At 48.2% G+C, this 25,450-nt stretch overlaps 1 protein-coding gene across 3 annotated transcripts in view; it reads left to right on the top strand.

Moving 5' to 3' along the window:
• LOC147422195 (uncharacterized) overlaps positions 1-25,450 on the top strand; it is a 142,807-nt gene that overhangs the window by 14,104 nt on the left and 103,253 nt on the right. The gene's annotated exons all lie outside the window — the stretch shown is intronic.

Below are 25,450 nucleotides of genomic sequence, written 5' to 3'. Positions count from 1 at the left end.
TTGATTTTCTTACATGATTATATTTAGGGATCATTACAATTTACAAGGCTAAACGGGGGAGGGGGGGCAAAATGAGATGCCATGGGAGCCACCACCTTGTCCTTGTAGATGCTTCTCTTAGAAGCTTCTCTTTGCCACTTGTATTGGTGCTTCTTCATCACCCACTTGCAGAAATTTTATTTACCTTTGAGCCTTTGAATATATCGAGTTCTCATCTCACCATTGTTGGTAGAGGGAAGTGATCAATGAGGCATAGTAAAGAGGTAGATGTATATATATGAGAATGAGTGAGAGTGGGAGGTGAAGAGATGGAGTTTTCTGAGTTTTATGGTTGATTTGAGTGGGGTGAAGTGGGATTTGTGATGAAAGATTGGAATTATAATGAATCCATACTTGTGTGATTATGTGTGTAGTTAACTAGTGTGTGTGTATAGTTAACTAGTGCACATCCTTACAAGAAAAGGGAAGATGATGAAGTGCAGCCATGGAAGCTTGGGAGGGTTGATTAGGAATGAAGAGTGAAGGTGGTTTTGTGCAAAACTAAGTGTGTGTGAGCAAGAACATGAATAGGGCAAGATAAGAGAAGACTAGGTGATAAGAAAAAAGGCCCAAAATAGGTGTTTTTCCACTAAAATGGCTCCAATATGGGTCCCAAAGGGTTCCATCCGAATTTTGAGGGTATGTGGCAAGGGGAGGGCGTGGAGGGGGTCCTAGGGGGGTCTACTTATGATATGGTATCCATACTTTTAGAAAACTATTGAAAAAAATGATAAAAAAGCTTGTTTTGTCTTATTTTCCTTATGAGCCAAAGGGGAAGGTGGCCCACATCACATGCACCTTGCTTTGGAGTCTTCCATTATGCACCACATGAGATTGACACCTCAGGATACCTTAAGGGCCCATGATGTCACCAAGCATCTTATCTGTACACAAGGAAATTTCTGAATAGAAAATCTTGGAATGGTGGATCTTGCCACTTGACCTTCCAAACTTCACTCCTTTCCTAAGTAAAATTAACTCCCATTCCCTTTACCATGGAGTTCACCAATGCATGGAACTCATTCCCATATGAAACTTACGCATGCGGAAAAAACCGAGTCATGATTAGGCAGCATCCCCCAAGCGTATCCTCTTAACTAGCTATAATTTTTTGTCCGCACTAGCATCACGCATGGAATGAAGGGGATCGGGGAGCACCACAGAGGGAGAGTGAGAGAGAGAAGGAAACACACACACAATGTGGGTGGGGAGATTGTGAAGTGGTAGCTCCCCCTATACAATATACTCACTATAAGTATAGGGTAACAGTGGGCGGGCGCCCATGACCTGGGCGACCGGTCAAGGCACATAGGCCTTAACCCCAACAACCTCCCACTTAAAGGCCAATGTGCCTTTAAGCAAGATCTAATAGTGTACAACTAATAGAAGGTGAGATATTCTCTCAACCTATGCCCACTGACTCTCGACGAGCTAGTGCATCCGGCTCTACTGATAGACAAATATCCCGCTGCGGAAACCACACAGAGCTAGCTCCAAGCTCTGCAAAGAGTCTACAAGAGCTCATGCACTCCTGCAAGTATCGGTCCAATACCTGCAAACCTCCCCTATGCTCTATGCCGAGATCAGTCATCGAACAACTAAGCAACCCTGCTGCAAATGCTCCCACTGCAGCTGCTATGTCGGGCCTCGAGATCAGCATCTTGTACACGAGGACACCGAACATTGATGCAACCCTGGCAACCTCTGCCACCTCCAACTCAGAACTCAACTCATGGCAATCATGTCCCCTATCATAGAGACCATGGCACTCTGACTCCGAGCTCTGGAGTGACTCCTCGTGCCCATCACATATCACATGTGTACCAAGAGTATCCATCTGTCCTGAATCTACATCAAGCTCTGGCATAAGCATATCAAGAAATGATTCCATAATAGCCGACATCTTAGCATCCATGTGAGTCATCTCTGTCATCACCTCTGATGACTCATCCTGCTGCTGTGACTCACTAGAGCTGTCCCGCTCTACCTGTGCATCCGTAGACGCAACCTGCACAACAAGGTCACTGCTCTGCACTCCATGCAAAGCATCCTGCAACCCACAAGCAAAAGAGACTCGCCTGCTCTCTCGCTCTCTACCTGGCTGCATGATCACAGAGACAACACCGTCTCTCCTGTGATGCACGTAACCTGTACCACTCCTGGCACCTCTCGCAATCACTAGCGAACCCAAATGCATCACAAAATCTCGCTCTCGTAGCGAAATCTGACATCCACAATCTCTAAGCTGACCAATCGAGATCAAACTCACTGTCAAATCTGGTACATAGCGCACATGTCGTAACAAGTAAGATGCACCACTCGGTAATGACAGTCTCACATCTCCTGCACCTGCTATCGCATGCACCGATCCATCGGTCAAACGTACACTGCCAAGCATCCCGCTAGAATAGCTACAAAACCATTCACGATGCGACGTGACATGAAACATAGCATCTGCGTCTAGCAACCATTGCGAAGGGAGTGCACTATCCACATGTATAGCATCTCGTGCATAGCTCAAGGTAAAAGTCACATCCCCGTCACTAGTATACTTTGACACTACATCTGCCTCAACTGTCAAAGCAACTGAGTCCATGGCATCACAACATACATCTCTGAGACTGCCATGTCTCTTACGATGTCGCATACGACGAAAACAACGCCGTCTAACGTGTCCAAAATGACCACAATACCAACATATCACCTGTCGGTGTACTCGTGAATGTACATGTCTCACACGAGTCCTTGATGACTCAGATCTATCATACATATCATGTAATCTGCGCCAGAGTGCTCTCGAAGTAGTCTCATACATAACAAGAGCATATACAGATTTCGCAAGGTGCAAAGAGAGCGTAGATAGTGCCATCTCCTCTAGCTCCTGCCACTGATCATCAGACATGTTTGAAGGTCTACCTGCATCACCACTCAATGGTCGATGCAACCCTCGCTGTGTCAGTGCATTAAGCATACAATCTCTCCATGCCGCAAAGTCTGATCCATCAAACACGCGCATTTGTGAGAGGTCACAATCTGATCGATCACCTGTCTCTGCCATGAGCACAAGTAGCAAGCTAGATAGCAAAACCACCTCACCAACAACACCTGGAAACTGTCTACAAATATGGCTAGAAACACAATGTAAAGCCTGTGAGACACACTCCAAAGTAGAGCGCCCGCAATGTCAATACAAGCCTCGCCTGCTCTAGTATCACACTGCAATCTGTGAGCTAATCACCAAGCCCACACTGTGCGGTATCGATGCATACACACGCACAACTCCCACCTGCAGAGAATACCGCACGTAACCCCTGAGTGCCACCTACAATCACAATCCCGATTGCATCAATTGATGCCTGCTCAAGACCATGTGCATATGTGTATCAAACTGTATTCAAATACATGCATAAAACCTCTGCGAATCTGTGTCCACACTGCACATCAACTTTATGCATAAGTTGCTCTCCTAGAGACAATGTAACCGGAAACCAAGCTCCCACCTGAGCTTAAATTACATGCACATAAACTATGCACAAAACCGATCACAAATAACTCCACACACTGACCGACAACGAGGCATCACATGCACAAATCCACATATGGCATACATAAGCCAAATCTATGGCAATGAAGCTCACTCCCACACAAGGAGCTCTCTCGACACAAAGTCGAAACCTGTATATCTGTATCCGTAATCAATGCATACATAGCACGTCCGCAACTTGCAGAAGTCCTCTCGCGCATGCAAATACATCGTCTTAGTCAAGCAATCTCGTCACGGATTTGTTTCCCCTTGTCAACAATGACTTCGGGTGTGGGAATGCATGATCCTTGTGGAACCTTAGGAGGATAAGTTTTCCAAGCCTGCAAACCTGCAAAAAGAACGAATGTGTGTGTGTGTATCTTCCTTGTGCTTATCCTGCAAACAGCACGCTCTGAGCTTGCTTCACATGATCATTGCCTTGCGCAATGTCAGTCTGCAGTAGTTCGCAAAATAGCCCCCTCACTTAGCATACATGCTAACTAGAGCATTGCCCTACGCAATTTCACAGCCCTGACTTGCAACCTTTGCACTCTAGCTGCAGAAGCCCGTGAGTGAAATTCGTGCTCAGTAGAACCGCCACACAGTAGCATACATGCCTGTTAAAGCATTGCCATGCTCAATGTCCACTACAACAGCTCAAGGCACACTCAAGCAGCCCGTTATGCAACCTTGTAGCGCATTGGAGAGAGTGTATGCAGCCCGCCTGTCTTGCTTGCTAGCTGGCCGCTGTTGCTGGCCTCCTGAGAACCACTACTGAGGTTACCCACACCTGGCTGCCCATACACCCATATGCGGCACCTGTGGGCTGCCTGTTGGTCACCGCCTTGGGTTGAGCACGCTACCGGGTTGTCCAGAGGATGAAGGCACAGTACCTTAGCCTTGCAAGCTCTTCTCACACAAGAGCACCGCCTTGCTCTTGCACTCAGATCTGCAGCAAATCAGCAAGCTCCTGAGCTCACAAGCTCCATAGCTCAAGCTCCGACGCCACTCCTGCTCTGATACCAATTGAAGGGGATCGGGGAGCACCACAGAGGGAGAGTGAGAGAGAGAAGGAGACATACACACGATGTGGGTGGGGAGATTGTGAAGTGGCAGCTCCCCCTATACAATATACTCACTATAAGTATAGGGTAACAGTGGGCGGACGCCCATGACCTGGGCGACCGGTCAAGGCACATAGGCCTTAACCCCAACATGGAGCTGGAAGCCTTCAAAATGCAAGATAATTTTTTTTAATTTTTCTCTTTTTATTTTTTTGGTTTTTTTCCATTTGGCTATGTACAAGTGACGACTTCTGGGGGGGAGTCGTGGAAAGCATGCATCATATAGCCCTCCCCTGATGGCTGGAGACATTCACGTCTCTAGCCTGTGTCCCAATCTGAAAGGTTATGAGCAATGCAGAGAAAAGTGTCCGCACACTCCTCAACCTATCTGCAATTGTAGGGTTTAAGCCGCCATCCATTTACTGGGGTATGATGCAATTTCCCATCCAGGTCTCCTAATTTATAGTTCCGAGCCTGAGCCTATGAGAAGTAGAGTCCTATCTCAGCTTATGGCCCATTTGAAAAATGGGGTATTGATGCAATCGGACCATTACCATGCACGCAGTCCGGAAAGGAGTATGTCCTCATGGGGGTAGACTACATGACTAGATGGGCAGAGGCACGCTCTACTAGGAGGATCACTGCCAAAGATGTGGGTGACTTCATCTTTGAGTGCATTTGGTGCAGGTTTGGTACACCTTTGGAGATCCTATCTGATAGAGAACCCGGGTTTCGAGCAGATCTAGTAGGGGAATTAATGGAAAAATTGAAGATAAAGCGTAGGCACTCCACTCCTTATTATCCTCAATGTAATGGGCTGGTTGAGAAGGTGAATGGCCTTATTTGTAAAATTATCACTAAGCAAGTGCATATGCACCCAAAGGCATGGGACAAACACTTAGATGCAACACTCTAGGCTTACAGGACATCTTTCAAGACCTCTTTGGGGTACACCCCTTTTCACCTAGTGTATGGGCAAGAGGCTCTTCTATCCTACATTGCAGATTGGTTAAGGAGTACGCTGACACTTTTCTATGCATTGCTGATAACCTTTCACATTGGGACACAGGCTAGTGACATGAATGTCTCCAGCCATCAAGGGAGGGCTATATGATGCATGCTTTTCACGACCACCGCAGAAGTCATCACTTGTAGATAGCCAAGAGGAAAAAAAACAAAAAAAATAAAAAGAGAAAAAAGAAAAAAAATTCATCTTGCATTTTGAAGGCTTCCAGCTCCATGCGTGATGCTAGTGCGGACAAAAAATTATAGCTAGTTGAGAGGATACGCTTGGGGGATGCTGCTTAATCATGTGTCACGTGACACATCTCAACCCTATGTGTCCATGGACAAGTTACACCACAACAGGGTTCAGTCAAGTCAAGTCAAGTCTAGATTAGCAGTGATCTGGCACTTTTGTGAGTCTATTCGTAGACCGTGCATGCCGAGTCACTTAGCATAGATGCATATCCTCCGGTTGCACACATCATGATCATCGGAATTCCCATCAGAATCCATTAGCATCAGTTAGGGGAATTTTCCAGTGCATTTAGCCTATTTTCCTATTTATTGGTTCTTTTCACTTATTATTTTTAAGTGACTTTCCAACAAAAGTAGGTAAGGCAATTTTGCTAAGTTAATATATAAGCAAACCCAAGTTATCACTTTCTGGCAGAAGAGGCAGCAGGAGCTTCCCGCTCAACAGGCAACTTCTCAGCAGTACCCCCCTAGCACCCCCAGCGTTTTTGGATCCCTATCCTCGCCGGGCAAGTTCCCATCCTCAACGTTTTCTCAGCATCAGCCATCGCCATCAAGTCCCTCCTTCTGGCATTTGTTCGCCCTTCAGGCAGCCCCCAAAGCCCAACGTTTTTGGGATTACAAAGCATCAACAGAATCAACGTTTTTTGACATCAGCAATTTCAGCCAAGCTAGCATTTTTGCTGGCGTTTTTGCCTTGCTGCAGCGTTTTGACTTTTAGCCCCACCTTGCCGCAGATACACAGCATTCAGCCTTTAGCAAGGTAGCAGATACATCCCAGATTGGTTGCAGAAGTTTCCCCATCTTTAGCCCAAGAAAACGCAGCCAAAACAGTATTTTCAGCCACTGAAACAGTCCCGAAATTCAGCAATTAGAAGATCTCAGATTTCAGCTACCAAGTCGTCGTCGTCATCACCGTCGTCGTCATCGGCATAGTCCAAGTTGCATTAGTCCATTGCATACGCATTGTACACCTTTGTGCAATCAAAGTAGACCACTCTCGCCTACGAGAGTGGGGCCTTCGGAGGAGGGTTTTACAACCTCTCGGGTGTCGTATCTCTTCTCTCTCCTCCTCTCAGTCTCATTCACGTGCACACACAATATCCACTCACTTTGTTCGTGATCATAGCACTCTCCATAAGACGGAAAGCTCTATCTTTCCCTAAGAACTAAAAGGAACCTTGAGCAATAAAGATCACTAATCTTGAGAAAAAACAACATTCATTCCGCTGCACCTTACATCATGACTCGGTTTTTTTTGCATGCATGAGCTTCACATGGGAATGAGTTCCATTTATTGGCGAACTTCATGGTAAAGGGAATGGGAGTTAATTTTACTTAGGGAAGGAGTGAAGTTTAGAAGGTCAAGTGGCAGGATCCACCATTCCAAGATTTTCTATTCAGAAATTTCCTTGTGTATAAATAAGATGCTTGGTGACATCATGGGCCCTTGAGGTATCTTGAGGTGTCAATCTCATGTGGTGCATAATGGAAGACTCCAAAGCAAGGTGCATGTGATGTAGGCCACCTTCCCCTTTGGCTCATAAGGAAAATAAGAAAAAACAAGCCTTTTTAATCATTTTTTTTCAATAGTTTTCAAGAAGTATGGATACCATATCATAAGTAGACCCCCCTAGGACCCCCTCCACGCCGTCCCCTTGCCACCTATCCCCAAAATTCGGATGGAACCCTTTGGGACCCATATTGGAGCCATTTTAGTGGAAAAACACCTATTTTGGGCCTTTTTTCTTATCACCTAGTCTTCTCTTATCTTGCCCTATTCATGTTCTTGCTCACAAACACTTAGTTTTGCACAAAACTACCTTCTCTCTTCATTCCTAATCAGCCCTCCCAAGCTTCCATGGCTGCACTTCATCACCTTCCTTTTTTTCTTGTAAGGATGTGCACTAGTTAACTACACACACAATCACACAAGTATGGATTCATTATAATTCCTATCTTTCATCACATATTCCACTTCACCCCACTCAAATCAACCATAAAAGTCAGAAAACTCCATCTCTTCACCTCCCACTCTCACTCATTCTCATATATAGACATCTACCTCTTTACTATGCCTCATTGATCACTTCCCTCTACCAACAATGGTGAGATGAGAACTCAATATATTCAAAGGCTCAAGGGTAAATAAAATTTCTGCAAGTGGGTGATGAAGCAGCACCATTACAAGTGGCAAGGAGAAGCTTCTAAGAGAAGCATCTACAAGGACAAGGTGGTGGCTCCCAAGGCATCTCATTTTGTCCCCCCCGGTTTAGCCTTGTAAATTGTAATGATCCCTAAATATAATCATGTAAGAAAATCAATATAAAGAACCCCAATCTCAGCTAAAGGGGGACTCTCCACATTGTATATTTCCTTCACTAAGTACTTGAGTGCAACACTAGGATATCACTAGTGTATTGGGAGGCGAAGTTTTTTTTGTATATCTTGTCATTAGCAGTTAGATTTGTGTGTGAGCTTTGCTACTTGCAACCTTCCCTTTTGATGGAGTTGTGATGCTTACCCTTACTCCACTCCACATTGAAAATTTGATAATGTTTAGACTCTTTGCTTGTGAGTATGTGTATAGAGTATGGGTGAGTATGTCGCAGATTATGGAGGCTTGAGACTATAGTGAAGCATTGCATTATATCGTCATTGATCCTTCTTCCCTTCATTCTCCCCACTCTCCAACACGTTCCTAGTACCTTCTCTTCTTATTCTATTCTCCTCTGTCTCTCTCTCTCTCTCTCTCTCTCTCTCTCTCTCTCTCTCTCTCTCTTCCTCAATCACATACGCACACAATTGCCCTTACCATTGCAGCCATTTGATAGAGTTGGTCAAGAGAGGTTTTGAATAGGCACCCCGTCAAGCCTTTCACCGCACAAGATTGGTTTCCTCATACCATCATCCTTCCATTTGGATTTCTTTTGCATGTGCATTCTCACTTGGGTGTTAGAAGTTAGCCTGATGAGGCTACAAGCTCAGGCTCGGCTAAGGGGGAAGTCTTGGTAGGTTGGACTTTCTCCGGACTCTCATAGCAGCGTTGTGTTAGCACATCTGCTAGGCATGCCCTAGTAGTTTTCTCCACTTGTAGTGTGTAATCAAACTGCTGTAGTAGTTGCACCACCTATTTTTGTATCCTTGGGGATAGTTCCATGTGTTGCAAAGCATACGGTAAAACATCCTCAGTGGTAAGCACAACAAACCTTTTTGGTAACAAGTAAGCCCTAAACTTTTCCACCGCAAATTTAAATGCCAAGACCAACTGTTCTGTAGAGATGAAGCCCTTCTCCACTACAATCATAACTCTACTTACAAAATACATAGGTCTCATCAAGAGTGTCTTTGGGTCCTTTTGCATCAAAATTGCCTCCAATGCCTCGCAGCCAAGGCTAGGGTTGACATAGAAGGTCTCCTTCCAGCAAGGTTGCAAGACAGTAGGTAAAGATCCCAGAATTTTCTTAACCTCCTCAAAACACCTCTCACTATTCCCATCCTATGCCAAGGTAGCTTGCCTTGTGAGTTGCTGCAGTGGATAGATTGCCTGTGAAAGGAGATGAATGAAGCGACTCAAATAGCGTACGTTTTGCAAAAATGATACCAATTGTTTCATGTTTGAAGGTGAAGGCAGAGCAAGGAGTGACTTCACTTTCTTGGGATTAGCTTCTATCCCTTTCTCAAACACTACATGACCCAAAAGAGTTACCTTGGATTCTTCAATGTGGCACTTATCCTTGTGGAGTTGCCCTCCCAACTGAGCTAGTCGTGTAAACCCCTCATTTATCTTGCTCAAGTGTAATGCTCTAGAGCTATAGATGCAAAAGTCATCAATGAAGACTCTGATAGACTTACCAAAATAGGGCTGAAAAACCAAATTCATGAACCTTTGGAAGGTAGTTGGGGTATTAGTTAGGCCAAATGGCATGACCCTATATGCAAAACATCCCCATGTTGTAATAAAAGTCGTCAGCCGTTGATCTTCATCTGCAATCCTTATCTGAAAATACCGTGAATACCCATCACACACAGTATACCTCTCATGACATGCCACTTCATTCAAGATCTCATCTTGAAAAGGGAGAGGAAAATGATCCCTCTTTGTAGCAACATTTAGTGGCTTGTAATTTACACACACTCTCCACTTACCATTTTTCTTCGGAGTTACCACCACTGGGGATACCCATTCTGAATCCTCTACGGGATAAATGAACCCTGCTTTAAGCAGCCTCTTTAGCTCCTTTAGCAGTGCGTCTTGCTGGACCACTCCAAGCCTCCTTAGCTTCTGCACGATTGCTCTACTACCTTCCTTAAGCTGAATGCGATGTTGTGTCACCGTGACCCCTTTGATGCGCTCATAATCTGTGATGAAAAGGCCAACATGTTTCTTTAAGACCTGTATGTAAGACTCCCTTTCCTCTTGAGGCAAGTCCTTGGCTAGCATGGTCTCTAATCCTATTTCATCTATTTCACCTTGGATGTCTTGGCTCTTCTCCTCCTCTGGATCTCGGAGGAGTATACCCATCACCTCTAAGAGCTTGCCTCATCCTCGGACATCTGCTCATTAGATGAGGAGTAATCACTCGTACTCCACTCATCCGCAGAAGACTCTAGCTCTAGATTCTGTTGCCTACCTAACTTCATGTCATAAACAATCTTTTGCTGCTTTCCACCAGACTTTCTTTTTAGCCGCAACTCCACTGCTCCAGTTTCCCAGTCTTGCCTAGCCTTCATTCCATGAGCCAAGGCTTTAATGAGTAGCCCTCCCCCTTGGTAGAGATCACATATGCATCTATTGACACACTCACCCCAAAAACCGACACCCTTACTCCATTTACCTTGCCTACACATGCAACACGAACATTGTTTGCCATCTTTGCTTGCAAGGAAGTGTGCTCATTCACTTCTAACCCAAGTCTGTGCATAAGCTTTTCTGTCATTACACAAATTTATGCTCCTCTATCCACATAAGCATTAGAGATCCGTTGGTCCTTGATCTCAACCTCTACTACTGGTACAATATCTTTGATTCCCCGGGCACTGATGGCCCCAACAGACTTACCTTTAGCTCTCCTAGTGCTCACCATCTTGGATCAAGCCCTCCTCATCTTAGGTGAGAGATGAAGGAGTTGCTGCCAAGTGATCTTCGGCCTTTGCTTACTAACATCTGCCACAAGGTCATATGGTAAAGATCCCACTCCAAGTGGAAAATCCTCCAAGCCAATGTGTCTCCTAGACCTAGTTTTCCTTTTCTTTGCATCCTTGGGAGCTTGTGATGATCCTTCTTGAGGAACCTCTTCCCACTCTGAGGAATCCGTCTCATCAGATATGTGTCTCCTTATACTGCCCGCTCTTCACCGCAGGAGGGAGTGGGGGAATTTCCGATGGTGGGAGTGGTGGTGGTGCCGGGGGCCTTAATATCTGTATTGGGGGTGCATGGGTGCGACAGGCGTTGCTTGTGGCCTATCACGTGGAGGAGTTACTTGCTGTCGGGGTAGGCGTCGTGGATTACCATTCCCTTGGCGAGGAAAGGGGCAATAATACATACCATGACCTACCTGCACTCTCAGGCATCCATCTCATCAGATATGTGTCTCCTTACCCTTTTGATTGGCATTGCATCAGCTTCACTCACCTTTGCCTTCCCCTTATCTTTGCCATGATCTAGGCTAATGACTGATACTGCCCGCTCTTCACCCCCAGGAGGGAGTGGGGGAATTTCCGATGGTGGGAGTGGTGGTGGTGCCGGGGGCCTTAATGTTTGTATTGGTGGTGCATGGGTGCGACAGGCGTTGCTTGTGGCCTATCACGTGGAGGAGTTACTTGCTGTCGGGGTAGGCGTCGTGGATTACCATTCCCTTGGCGAGGAAAGGGGCAATAATACATACCATGACCTACCTGCCCACAATTGTAGCATACATATTCCCTAGCTTGCCATTGACCACCTTCACGATTAGCTCCATTGGCTGGTGGTGGGGGTCTCACACCTTGAACCAAGTTTAAGGAGAGGCTTTCCAACTGATTGGTAATTTGTTGCAATAGCTCCTGCTGTGCAATTTTGGGGTTGGTTGGAGCCACCCCTCCCATTGGCCCTGGCTGTTATGCCATTGATGGAGGCTCGATTCCTCCTCGCAGTTGAGCTTGGAACTTCAGCTTACGCTCCTTCTCTCTTGCATGAAGAATGGCTTGATCATAGGAAATTGGGAACTTCTCTTTCACTTTTTCTCGCAGGATCGGATAAAGTCCTGCTAAAAAGCAGTCCTTCTTAAGACAATCAGTTGCCCTTTCTTCCTCGCCTAAGGAGGATGACCACTTCTCCCAGAGTTTGAGAAACTGATCTTCGTATGCCTTATAATTATTTGGCAAAGATTGACGGAGTTCTTGAAGTTGTCTCCATATTTCATCCGGGGACTCTTGATGTTGATAGTTGCTAAGAAAAGTCATCTTTAATCTCTCCCAATCCTCTCACGTCTGGAGGGAGCGTCTGGTACCAAGCCTTGGCCCCCTCCCGCAAAACCAGTGGGAAGGCCCTGACCTTAGTAGCTTCCTCGTCACGTCAGGATACCAAGAAGGCCATTTCTAGATTGTCTAGAAAATCAGAGGCGACTTCACCCGGCTTCCTATAGAAGTTTGGGAAAGCCATCTGCTCAAGAGCTCAAAATTGCAACACCTCCCTTTTTTTTTTGAACTCTTTGTATATATATAATGATTTGAAAATCACAATGGTATGTACAACGGGTTGGAACTGAGTTTAATGATCAAGGAGCTAGAACAAAATGAAAATAAATACATCAAATGAGTGATGATAATCCAGTAGAGGCAGGATCATAGGATGTGGGGATCTAAGGATTTCATCTAATACTTGGGGTCAAAACAAGAAGACTATTTTTTGCTGGTAGAAAGTTTTCCTATCGACATATATGTTCACATCCATATGACGTAGGAGGCTAAAAGGAAAAAATTGCGGCCCGTTATCCATGATTACAGGGTAAAAACTTACCTACTGCAGTCGCACCTTCTTGGCCTTGACAAGGTTGTATATCCACAATAGATCACAACCCTTCATGACTTCCACCTTACCAAACTCCTCAGCTACCATCACATAGGGAGTGATGACCACGTGCTTCACAACTCCGAGGTTTTTTGCTAATAACAATTGTAGGTAGTTGCCGTAATCAAACTGTTGCATGAAGAGCACTCCATTTAGGTGTAAATCTCCCCCAATCCACTCTATTGCATCTATGGTGGATAGCTTCTTTAAGATGAGTTGCAAGGGAAGAGCAGAGAGGCTCTCAACCCGCTCTCCAAAGCACCGATGACAATAGCCGAACCACTCTTTCTTTGGACATGGAATTGCCCTTGACATCCTTGCTTTGGGGTTGACAAAGTGTACTGGTTGCACTCGCATACAGGCCGCAAAAAGGTATGCGACCTTACGTCGCTTTGCCTCAGAGGACGACCTCCATGGTAGCCTGAGTGCAATCTTTGCTACTATGTTTGAAACGGGCTTTGAACTTGAAGCACCAGCACTGCCAAGTGCCTCCTTCCCTTTGTGTACCATGTACTTTCAAGCTTGTCTAGACCCTTCCTTTCCTATCACTCGTGCAACAAATGAAGAGTGAAGGTAGTTTTGTGCAAAACTAAGTGTGTGTGAGCAAGAACATAAATAGAGCAAGATAAGAGAAGACTAGGTGATAAGAAAAAAGGCCCAAAATAGGTGTTTTTTCACCAAAATGGCTCCAATATGGGTCCCAAAGGGTTCCATCCGAATTTTGAGGGTAGGTGGCAAGGGGACGGCGTGGAGGGGGTCCTAGGGGGGTCTACTTATGATATGGTATCCATACTTTTAGAAAACTATTGAAAAAAATGATAAAAAAGGCTCGTTTTTTCTTATTTTCCTTATAAGCCAAAGGGGAAGGTGGCCCACATCACATGCACCTTGCTTTGGAGTCTTCCATTATGCACCACATGAGATTGACACCTCAGGATACCTCAAGGGTCCATGATGTCACCAAGCATCTTATTTGTACACAAGGAAATTTTTGAATAGAAAATTCTGGAATGGTGGATCCTTCCACTTGACCTTCCAAACTTCACTCCTTCCCTAAGTAAAATTAACTTCCATTCCCTTTACCATGGAGTTCACCAATGCATGAACTCATTCCCATGTGAAGCTCATGCATGCGGAAAAAACTAAGTCATGATTAGGCAGCATCCCCCAAGTGTATCCTCTCAACTAGCTATAATTTCTGGTCCGCACTAGCATCATGCATGGAGCTGGAAGCCTTCAAAATGCAAGATGATTTTTTTTTAATTTTTCTCTTTTTATTTTTTTGGTTTTTTTTCCTCTTGGCTATGTACAAGTGACGACTTTTGGGGGGGTCGTGAAAAGCATGCATCATATAGCCCTTCCTTGATGGCTAGAGACATTCATGTCTCTAGCCTGTGTCCCAATCTGAAAGGTTATCAGTAATGCATAGAAAAGTGTCAGCAATGCATAGAAAAGTGCGATCCCGTTTGTGACAGTGGTATCAGAGCTCGGATTTCTCTCTTTCTCTGCAAAGGAGGACGATTCCGGGAAGGAATGGGAAGAACCATGATGAGCCACGAAAGAACCGGCGAAGACGAACTTCAGCAAGTACGAGTCCAACTCGTGAAATTGCAGCAACATATCTTGCTGCCGGGTGTCTTGGACGGAATCAAGAAGCTGCAAGGAACAGATGCCCATGGGTACCAGGAAAATCCTATCGGTGGTAGAAACCCGCAAGAGAATAATGCGAAAAGAGGTGCCGAAGCGCACAAGGGATCTCCGGATCAGGACAAATGGCCTTCCAAGAGCAAGGGCCAAGAAAAAGAACTTTCTCTGCTTAACCTAAGCAAGGATGTCTCTATCTCTTCTCCATCATATTCTCCTGATTATACCACATCTATTCTCATACAATATCTAAATCTTCTCCAAAGAAGAAAACTCCTACTACTTCTCTACGTAATACTAAAGAAAAGCCCAAGTTCAAGAAGGATAATTGCAGGCGTCAGTACAAGATGCAGGTTTTCAAATCCGATGCCAAGGATGTGAAGTTTAACAATTACACAGAACGGAGAGATGTCTCCAAGGCACTATCTTTCATCATGCAGTTTGAAGTTGCTTTTGCCAACGGGAACTTCACCGAAGAATCTATGTTGCGTCATGTTGGGATGCATCTCATGGAGACAGCAAGCAACTGGTGGTTAGCCAAGATTCTGGAAGGTACACAAGTTGATTTTGCCAACAGGAACTTTACCAAAAAATCCAAGTTGTCATGTTGGGATGCATCTCAAGGAGATAGCAAGCAACTGGTGGTTAGCCAAGATTTTGTAAGGTACACAAGCCAGAACGTGGGCTCAATTCAAAAACTGAATTTATGAACAATTTTTTCCATCTGACTTCGAGAAGGACATTCGGAAGGAATGGGACTAGCTCGCCCAGAAGGACTATGGAAAAGTCACGGCTTATGTTGACAAGTTTTGGTCGGTTCTTTTGAAAGTTACGTCTTTCAGTAAGATTTCCGATGAGGAAAAGATGCGGAAGTTTGAAGCAGGCCTTCAACCACCGCTTCGAGGCTCTAATTTTTTTTTTCCCGAGAAAAAGATCCTTCTATTAGTTAATGAAAGTTGCCCATAGGGCTACATCCACCTCTGCAAGAGAGGGCTACAACAAACATGATGGGGAGACTCTCCCAATGAAAAAACAGCATATATACAATGGAGCTAAATCAAGAGATGGGAGGAGGGAAAAGCCACACAGGTGGACAGTAGTGCCATCTGAGCACCCCCTGGACCATGGAGTAAAACGGCCCAGGGCGCCAGAGACGAAGGAAAGCCTCGCGGCGCTCCCGCATGCGGTCGGAGCTGCCCTGTAGTCCCTCAAGCTGTCCTCTGAGAGTATGGATCAGCTCTAGCCAAAAGTCACGAACAGTCTCTGTTGGTGGTACAAGGCGAGCCTCAAAGATGCGGAAACAACGGGCCCGCCAGATGAACCAGAGAGCTAGGCCACTGATGAGCTCCCAACACTCCGCTCTCTCACTGCTCCACTCCTGTGGAGTAAGGTCTGTAGCAGGCTGGAGTGTAGGTCGACCCCCCTGTATCACTATCATCCTGCTGGTGGAAGATAGCTCAAACTGAAGTGCCGGGCCCGTGCGGGTGGACCAAGCCGCCGCCCCCCAAGTGTACTGTCGAGCCGTGGAGAGGGCAGGCATCAGCCGAAGAACTCGTAGCCACACCTGCTGGGCCGAGGGACAGTCCCAAAGACAGTGTCGCTGACTCTCCACCAACTGGTCACAGGCTGTACATGCGGCCGAGAGACCACAATGTACAAGCCAGCTCCCTACTGCTGTGGCTCTGTGTGCAACCAACCACTGGAACAAGGTGACGCGCCTCGGCTGTCTGGAGTCCCACAGCCTCTGCCAAAAAGCTGCCAAGAACTCAACTGTGAGACCCTCCTCCTGCCAATGACGTGCTGTAGCGGGGCGGGCCTCTCTCTGTGCTGCAAGTATATGACGTCCAAGCCGAACAGTGTATTGAAAGAAAGGGACTCCTGGGCGATCTGCAGAAGAGAATGGGTCCCTCGACAGCCACTCACCAGGATCCCACTGTACTCGTGCCAGTGGACAACACTCCCAAGCCCATAGCCTCCAGTGTCCTGTCTCAAGAGCTGCTGGGTCAGGGTCTATGACGCAAGTCCTCCCACAGATGCCCACAACTCGGATCCTCTGGAAACAACACTCTGCTACCTGCGGGGCCTCTACTGCAACTCTCTGTAATCGTCCCCCACCCTGAAGCTCGAAGAGCAGGGTTGGGACAGTCTCTGAGCAAGCCCTGACTGAAATGAGAACCTCTAGTTGTGTGAAGACTCCCATCCACCGGGGTGCTACTGGCTCGAGAGGCGTGAGCCAATCAGCTGGAACTGACTCTGAGATGTCCTGACACATGCTCTGAACCCCTCTCATGCCTAGTAGCTGGACAACCTGCACCTCCTCTGACAAACCTGTGAACTCTAGCCAGTCACCTAGAGAGCGCGCTGGACCTGCTGCCATGGGACCCCAAGAAACATGAGGCCTACTCCCAACCAAGTGGCCTCTCTGAGTGCTAACCATGGGGTTCCAGACGAGGGGCTGCCGTAGGCGCTCCTCCGTGCACGTCGGCTATCGCTGCTCTAGGCCACGCCGCAATAGCTCCCAAGAACGAAGCAAACTCACAGCGAATCGGTCCTCCAGTCTCCTGCTCAAACCAACTCGGCGCAACTCTGTAAAGATCCATCTGGTCGAAGGTTGCCAAGGGCCTCCTAACTGAGGCACCCTGGCACGAAGCCTCTGCAACAAGAACTCCTTCCAGGGCTCCTCGCCTGGAAGAAGTTCTCTGACGACGAACTTCCCAAGAAGGGCTCTGCTCTGCTGTGCTGGATCAATGATCCCAAGCCCTCCCTGAGAACAAGGAAGTGTGATAACCGACCAAGCCACCTTGGCTCGGGCAATCTGAGTGTCGCGACCTGACCAAAGGAAGTTCCTGATCAGCCTCTCTACCTGGCTGATGCAAGAACTCGAGAAGATCCAGCAAGAAGTGATGTACCACATAGTCGCCAACAACACCTGGTTGGCAACTACTACTCTACCAGCCAGCGAAAGTCGTGCTGAGCTCCAATGTAACAGCTTTCTCCTGATGGACAGGAGAAGAGGAGCAATCTGCTGCTCGGGGGACAAATCCAAACCAACCTGACAACCCAAGTACCGAATTGCAGTCCCTGGAGGAATCCACCTGAAACCCTCTCTTGGCATCCATTCTGGCACAGGAGCACTGCCAACCGAGAAAGCCACTGTCTTTCTCCAGTTGATCAGTGCGCCCGATGCACAGCAGAAGGTCTCCAAAGCTTGCCCACATCTGTGTAAATTGGCCTCCTGGCCCTCTAAGTACAAGGCTGAGTCGTCGGCAAACTCAGCGTCCAGAAGCTCATCTCCCCGTATAGGGAGTGCTAAGCCCCTCAAACCAACCTGCTGTGACACCAAAAATCTGCTCATCGCCTCCGCATAGAACAGAAAGAGAAAGGGGGCAAGAGGACAACCCTGTCTGACCGATCGTGTGAGCATGAAGCGCTCACCTCTACCTCCTGCCAAAAGCACCTGACTGTGGGCCTGTCTGTACAAAGCTGACACCCCTCTGATCCAAGCCTCTGAGAAGCCATCCTGCGTAGCGTGCCCTCTAGAAAGTCCCAGTCAACTCTGTCGTATGCCTTCTCAAAATCGAGAAGAAGAATCACAAGGTCCTCCCCACGGAACCGTGCAAGGGCAGAAGCCTCCCAAAAAGTGAAGATGTTGTCAAGGATACTGCGTTCCTTGACAAAACTTGTCTGAGTCCCATGTATAAGGCTCTCCAAAAGTGGCTGAATCCTCAAACTCAGAGCCTTGGCAAGAATTTTGTAGGCTGAGTTGAGAATGGTGATGGGGCGCCACTGTCGAATCTCATCCAAGGCCACCCTCCTTTGGAATGAGGTAAATCAGGCCCTCACTCATGCTATCCGGCATCACTCCTGTGTGCAGAATGTACTGAAAGGCACTACAAAGATCTGGGCCAAGCAGGTCCCAGTACTCCAAGAAGAAGTTGAAAGTCAGCCCATCCTCACCTGGACAGCTACCACGAGGGAGGGCCCTAAGAGCCGTGTGCAGCTCCTCAAGCTGAAGAGGTAACTCAAGCCTCTGCCGCATCTCCTCAGTCACAAGACAAGGCATCTGTGCCCAAACCTGCTCCCTGCATGCATCCTGTCTCTTTGACTCGGGCTCAGCCGATAGTAGCTCATGGTAAAAGTCAGTAGCAACTGCACGCATATCCTCTGGCTCACAAACAACTGACCCATCGGGTCTCCTCAACTGATTGACCTTGCCATGCGAGTGCCGAGGTCCGACTGTCTCAAAAAAAGCACCTGTCACTCTGTCACCCACCTGAGTCCACTGAGATGCCTGTCGGTGAAAGGCAAACTCATGGCGCCTCTCCTCCGTGCAAGCAAGTTCCTGTCGAGCCTGCTGTAGCTTTGCTCCTCCAACCATGGACTGTCTGGATGCTGCTCCTGCATCCTCTGTAGTGAAGCAATGCCTCGTCTGAGACGCTGCTCCTCCTCTCTCGTTGCAGCCCGTCGAGCCAAAGACTCCTGGAGAAAGAAGTGGCTAAGCTGAGCTAGGCCTGAGGCCACTCTGTCTGCAGGTGGAGCTTGGCTGTCCATGCCCTCTGTCCATAGAGCCTCGACCCTCTCTCTGAGTGCTGAGTCCAACAAGACCTGCTCTGGGATGCGAAGCATCGTGCTCCCACTCCTCTGCCTGTCTGCCACTGTGAGGATCACTGGTGCATGGTCCGAGAAGGATGTCCCTGCCAGGATGCCCACAGATCCCCCCAAGTCACTGAAGTGGTCACTAGTGTAGAAGCGATCTATGCGCGATAGATTCACTCCTCCCACTCTGCGGTCCGATCTAGAGAAGGCAAGACTCTCTGGAGGTTCACAAAGCCAGAATGCTGCCATGTATCCGAGACCCTCAACGTCATACAAAACCTCTCCCAAGCTGCTAACTCGACTCCATGCAAAGTAGCATGGCTGCCTCCGATCCTGTCAGAAGGGTCCTCAAACATGTTGAAGTCCCCTCGTACACACCACTGGTCAACCTGTGGCAAAGACTCAACAATCTGTGACCAAAACTCTGCACGAGCACTCGCCACATTGGGCGCATAGATGTTCAGGAGACCCACAAGGCTACCCTGAACCTGCATAGTAATCCACTGAGCCCTGCCAGGTAGCTTTATCCCTCTGCCCACAATGGCCTGCTGTAATGAGTCCGCAATAGTCATACATACCCCACCCTGGATGCCTCTAGGTCCAGAAGCAGCTGACCAAAAGGTATCATAGCGTCCACGCAAAATCTGACCACATCGCCGAATGCGGCTCTCAGACAAATGGTGCTCCTGAAGCATAAGGAGATCAATCTCTCCTCCCACAAGGCAACTCTGAAGCTCCTGACGCAATCTGCCCCGCTGTCGCTGAAACTGGGGCCCACCTAGTTCCTGCACGTTCCACGAGACGATCCTCATGGGGAGCGAGAGAGAACAGATGCTGCAGCAGCAGCAAGACGAGCTATCTTCGAAGCAGGCTTGGATGGGGAGTAATCCGCATCCGAGTGTCCTCTAGATAGGCGAGACTGCAGTGAGTGCCTGGTCCAAGCCCAAGTAGAGCGAGCCGTGCGTAAAGCAACCTCCTCTGTCCAGGAGTCCTCATGAATGAATACATAGCAAGGCAAACACTGCGTATCAGCAAAAAAGTACACCACAATGTGTATACATCCTGCTGAATCTGGGGGTGTCACCGCAAACGTGGCCAGTGGCCACAAAGTCTGCAGCAAATCTGTAACGCCAAGTTCTCCCATGTGGTGAGAGAACTCGAGAACCTGTGTATGCAACCATCCCACCACTGAGTCGAGGGACCACTCTGTCTCAGTCCTGCCACAGAGGGGGAAGGAGAAACCAACTGCTGAGTCCAAGGCCTCTGTCCCCCTAGCGGCGAGGAACAAAGCGTGGACTCTGAAGCAGGCTGCCTCGTGGTCTGCTGCGGAATCGCCAAGAAAACGAGTAAACCCGTAATCGAAGAAATCCCAGCGGCGTCGGAGGTCAAAGCTCGTCAAACCACGAGGGATAGCTGTAAGAGGAGATGTCTGAATCTGCAGTGGGGGCCGCATGAGGGGCTGACCCTCTCTCGCTAGGCGACTCGTGGCGAAGGTGCTGCCAAGAGATCTCCTGGCCGCCGGCAAGGGTCCAGTCTCCTGAGCCGACTGTGGTACTGAAGCAGGAGGAAGGGGAGAACGGGCTGGGGGGGCGGGGGAGAGGAGAAGCGGGGTGGGGCGGTTGAGACATGGGGGGGGCGAGGTGGGGAGTGAGCGGTAGCAGAGGGCGGGGGAGGGCATGAGGAGGAGGAGGGGAGATTGGAAGGCGGAGCGGCTGGCGAGGGTGAAGCGGAGGTGGTGGCTGGCGTAGGGGGCTCCTCCTGCTCAAGAGGACCAAAGCGGTTCCCCGTGGGAACCCACTGCTGCTGAGTAGGCACCTGGGGGCCACTCTGAGTGCCAGGCTGTCGCTGTGGCCCCTGGCGTCGACGGCCACGGGCCTGTTGCCACCCCTCCTCCGCTGGAGCCCCAGGCTCGGTGGGTGGCGCTGAATCTGTGCTCTGTGTCGCTGGCTGTGGCTGCGGGCCAGCCTTGGCAGGCTGGGACTGAGGCTGGGGTGCGGGTCGTGGTCTCCTCCGTGGACAGGCCTTCGCTAGGTGGCCCATCTGTCTACAAATGAAGCACTGGTTCGGGAGACCCGAGTACTCCACACTTTGTCTAAACCAACCCCCACTCACCCGAGGCAGAAGGATGACCTTCGGGAGCGTGTGGGTATCTCTGACCAAAATTCGAACTGAAGGGATGCCAGCCGCCTTGGCAGCTACTGATGCTGCCGTACGAGGTGTCTTCAGGACAGTTCCGATGGCGGAGCCAATCCTGGAGAGAAGTGGAAGGTACTCCCTCCGTAAACCCGGAAAGCAGACTGAGATGGGGATGTCCGCCTCCTCTACTAGCACATCCGAAGACGGGTCAAAACCATGTCGCCACTGTCGAAAGTGGGCGCGTGATGCTCGGATGGCCAATGGACTCATAGCTATGACCTTGAAGGCCATCTCGGAAGTCTCGAACTCAATCTGGTAGTACCCCCGTCCGAGAATCTGGACATCCAAGATCTTGCCCACCTCTGTGAGGAGGCGGGCCTAGAGAAGGTCTCGCAGCTCTCCTCTGCTGGGACGAGTGCCGAGAACCTTGCAAATGACAGAAGTCGCCTGCAAGCGTTCTACCTCTGTGGCAAGGCTCGCTTGCTCTGCCGGCGTAAGAGCAAGTCGAATGGTGGGCTCAGCGGGGTCGGGCGAGGGGGCTTCAGGCGAGTCCCTCTGAGGTGAAGCTGGAGTCTCCATCTGTGTCTACTGCTGAGTCGAAGAAGCGGGCGGCGAAGAAGAAACCTGCAAACAAATCAGCCAGGCACTTTTCCGAAGAGAAAGTGCTGTCGAGCCAGGTGCAGAGGGCCTTCGGGAGCGAAGCGGATGGGGGGGGGGGGTGATGAGGAGACAACGAGGGCGAAGAGGGCAGCCGTGCAATGTGCGGGTGCACAAGCAGCAGCGAGCGGGGGGGATGGAGCGGGGAAGGCAGAGCGAGAGGAGGGCAGCGGGCTGCGGCAGCTAAGGGGCAGCGCGCAGACAGGGGGGGGCAGCGGGCTGCGACAGCTAATGGGGCAGCGCGCGCAGATAGGGGGGGGCAGCGGGTGGGTTGAGAGGCAGTGCGCAGGGGCTGAAGGGGGTGGGGGGGCAGCGAAGGGGCAGCGGGGGGAGGGAGGGGGGGGGGGGAGGAGAGCGATGGCGCAACAGCAAAGGGGGGGGGGGCGAGCAGCAGTAGCGGGCCTCTCACCGTCTTGGGCAGCTTCCGTTCCGACTTTCTCGAGGCTCTAAATTCCTTTGGTACCCCAGACGCATGAACATAGCACGTACTGTGCAAGGCAAAGAGCGGTTTATGATGACCATGGCGACCAAGGCAAAAAGAGTCCCTCAGAGGATCCGAGTCAGCCTAAGAAGCCTGAGGGTACCAGCAAACGCCTCAAGTATCTCACGCCAAATCAAATACAAACCTTCAAAGAGCAAGGGAGGTGCTTCTCCTGTGGTGAGAAGGGACACATGAAGACCGATTGCCCGGTTTGGTAGCAACGACAAGAACAAGCATCTTCGAAGAAGGAACAATTGAAGAAGGAATCGGCTTCATTGAGCTTGAATTCCATTCCTGATGTGCAAGGGAATACAGAAACCAAAAGGGAAGCGTCAGCTCCTTAAAGGTTGGGGATCTGTGAATAACTAGCGCGTGTTGATTCTCTATGACCCTGAATCACGAACAATTTTATCTCATTGGAAACTGGAGAACGCTTGGGCCTCACACTAGCTCAGCTTGGAACTCTAGTCACTTCCGGGTCAGCATTCGAGGGGTTGACTACCAATGCAACTCCCGTGCAAGGATAGCTCAATCTTCGGATTGGTGAGTGCAAGTACCATGAATGCTTTTTGATGGCACCCATCGAGAGATGTGATATCATCTTGAGTATGCCATGGCATTACCATATGCAACCGGTTCCAGATTATGTAGAAAAGACCCTTGCTTTTGAGCATGAGGGCAAGAACATTAAAATTTTTGCTGACGCAAGAGATTGGCTATTCCCTATTGTAAGCCATCTCTTTATTAAGAAGAAAATAAAGAAGTGCATTTCTGCTTACTTCATTTTGGCACGAGGAAAAGATAAAACAATGAGGGTTCGCTCTCTAGTTTTGGAATTAAACGTTTTCAATTTCTTGAAAAGTATAAAGATTATTTCACGGATACTCTGCTAGATAAGCTACTCTGGAATGTCCGGAAGATCATCGCATTGATCTTGTACCGGGTACCTCTTCCCCAAAACAACCCCCTTACAGGGTTAATCTTGCTCAACAAGAGGAAATTTTGAAGCAAGTCAACGAGCTTCTGGAAAAAGTCTAGTACGACCAAGTACTTCGCCTTACTGCTCTCTAGTCTTACTGGTGCAGAAGAAAGACAACACGTTTCGAAAGTGCATAGATTACCGATCCTTAAACAAGATCACCATCAAGAGTTGCTTTTCGATTCCTCAGATTGATGATATTCTCGATAAATTGCAGGATGCAAGCATCTTTAGACGCATTGACTTAAAGAGTGGGTATAATTAGATACGCATAGGTATAATTAGATACGCATAGCCCCTGAGGATGTCCATAAGACTGTCTTTCGCACAATCTTTGGACTTTATGAATTTTCGGTAATACCTTTCGGCTTGACCAATGCTCAAGCCACATTCAATCGAATGATGGATCGAATTTTCAGCCCACACCGAGCTTTTATAGGAGTGTTCTTTGATGACATACTTGTCTTTTCGAAGACTGAGAAAGAACGTCGGAAGCACTTGGACATAGTGTTTCAAGGATTGCGAAAGCATGAGTTGCATGTGAATGCAAAGAAGAGTGAGTTCTTTCTCACTGAGATACACTATCTCGGCCATATAGTCTCACACAACCAAGTGAGTATGGATCCCGCAAAGGTCCAAGTGGTACAAGATTGGCCAATCCCAACTACGGTACATGATGTACGTAGTTTCTTGGGATTGTGTTCCTATTATTGGAGGTCGAGGATTTGCTCAAGTAGCAAGATCACTCCATGATCTAACAAGGAAGAATATCCCTTTCAAATGGGGATCGAGACAACAAGGTGCCTTTGATAGGCTAAAGTATCTATTAAGCCATGGATCTACTTTGATAGTGCTAGACTTGAGGAAACCGTTCGAGGTTCATTGCGATGCTTCAGTTGATTGCATTCGGTGCGGTGCTCAACCAAGAAGGCCATGCAATAGCTTTTGAAAGTAGATGGCTTAAGGATGCAGAATTGCATGCCTAGATCTATGAGAATGAATTTATGGCTTTGATTCACGCCTTGTCTACTTGGAAGCACTACCTTCTAGGAGTGGATTTTGTGATCAAAACCGATCATCAGAGTTTGCGGTATTTTCTCACGCAATGGAAATTATCTGAGAAGCAAATGAGATGGGCCAACTTTTGTCCATGTTTCACTTCCAGATCCTTCATACGGCTGGGAGTAAGAATGTGGCTACAGATGCATTGTCTAGACAGCCTAGGGTGAATGCAGTTACTTTTGTATATTACGAAGAATTGGAATCACTTTCAAATTTGTATTTGAACAACCCCGACTTTGTGGGAAGCAACATCGACAATCTATTCCACGGCTTGCGAGCCATTGCCGTATTGGAGTTGGTTCACACCAACCTTTGTGGACCTATGCATACCTCTTCCCTAGGCAAGACTCTTTATTTCATGTTATTGGTGGATGATTTCAGCCGCTTTACTTGGGTGTACTTTCTACAACACAAGTATGAGGCATTTGGCCTCTTCAAGAATTGGCGTACTCTTGTGGAGAGTATTTCCCGATGGGACTTCTCAGTTCTTTCATGTAGAAACCCGTCAAGTCACATTTTGAGTAGGCTCTTCAGACTCTGCGGTATTTGAGGACGACCAAGTCATTAGGCATACATTATCCAGCTAGAGGTACAGACTCTCAGATCATTCTACGGGGATGGAGTGATTTGGATTGGGGTGGTGATCCAAATGGACGACAGTTGACCACAGGTTATACCTTTTGGCTCAGGAGCAGTTTCATGCAGCAGCAAGAAACAACCAACAGTTGCCTTGAGGCAGAGTACCGTGCTGTTTGCAGTGCTACATGTGAGTCAGTGTGGATACAGAGGTTACTTTTGGAGATGGGCTTTCCCCATTAGACGACCATTATGTACTCTGACAACCAGAGTTGTATAACAATTGTAAGGAACCTGGTGTTTCTAGACCAAGGATGTGTATCATTTTGTTCGTGAGAAGACCAAGGATGGCTCTATCTGACTAGATTACATCCCGACTTCGGAT

Source organism: Adiantum capillus-veneris, chromosome 27 (genome assembly GCF_014529385.1).
Source record: "Adiantum capillus-veneris isolate H3 chromosome 27, ASM1452938v2, whole genome shotgun sequence".
NCBI classification, from domain to species: domain Eukaryota; kingdom Viridiplantae; phylum Streptophyta; class Polypodiopsida; order Polypodiales; family Pteridaceae; genus Adiantum; species Adiantum capillus-veneris.
The sequence above is the reverse complement of the archived record's forward strand: the minus strand, read 5'-3'. Positions and strand labels throughout refer to the sequence as shown.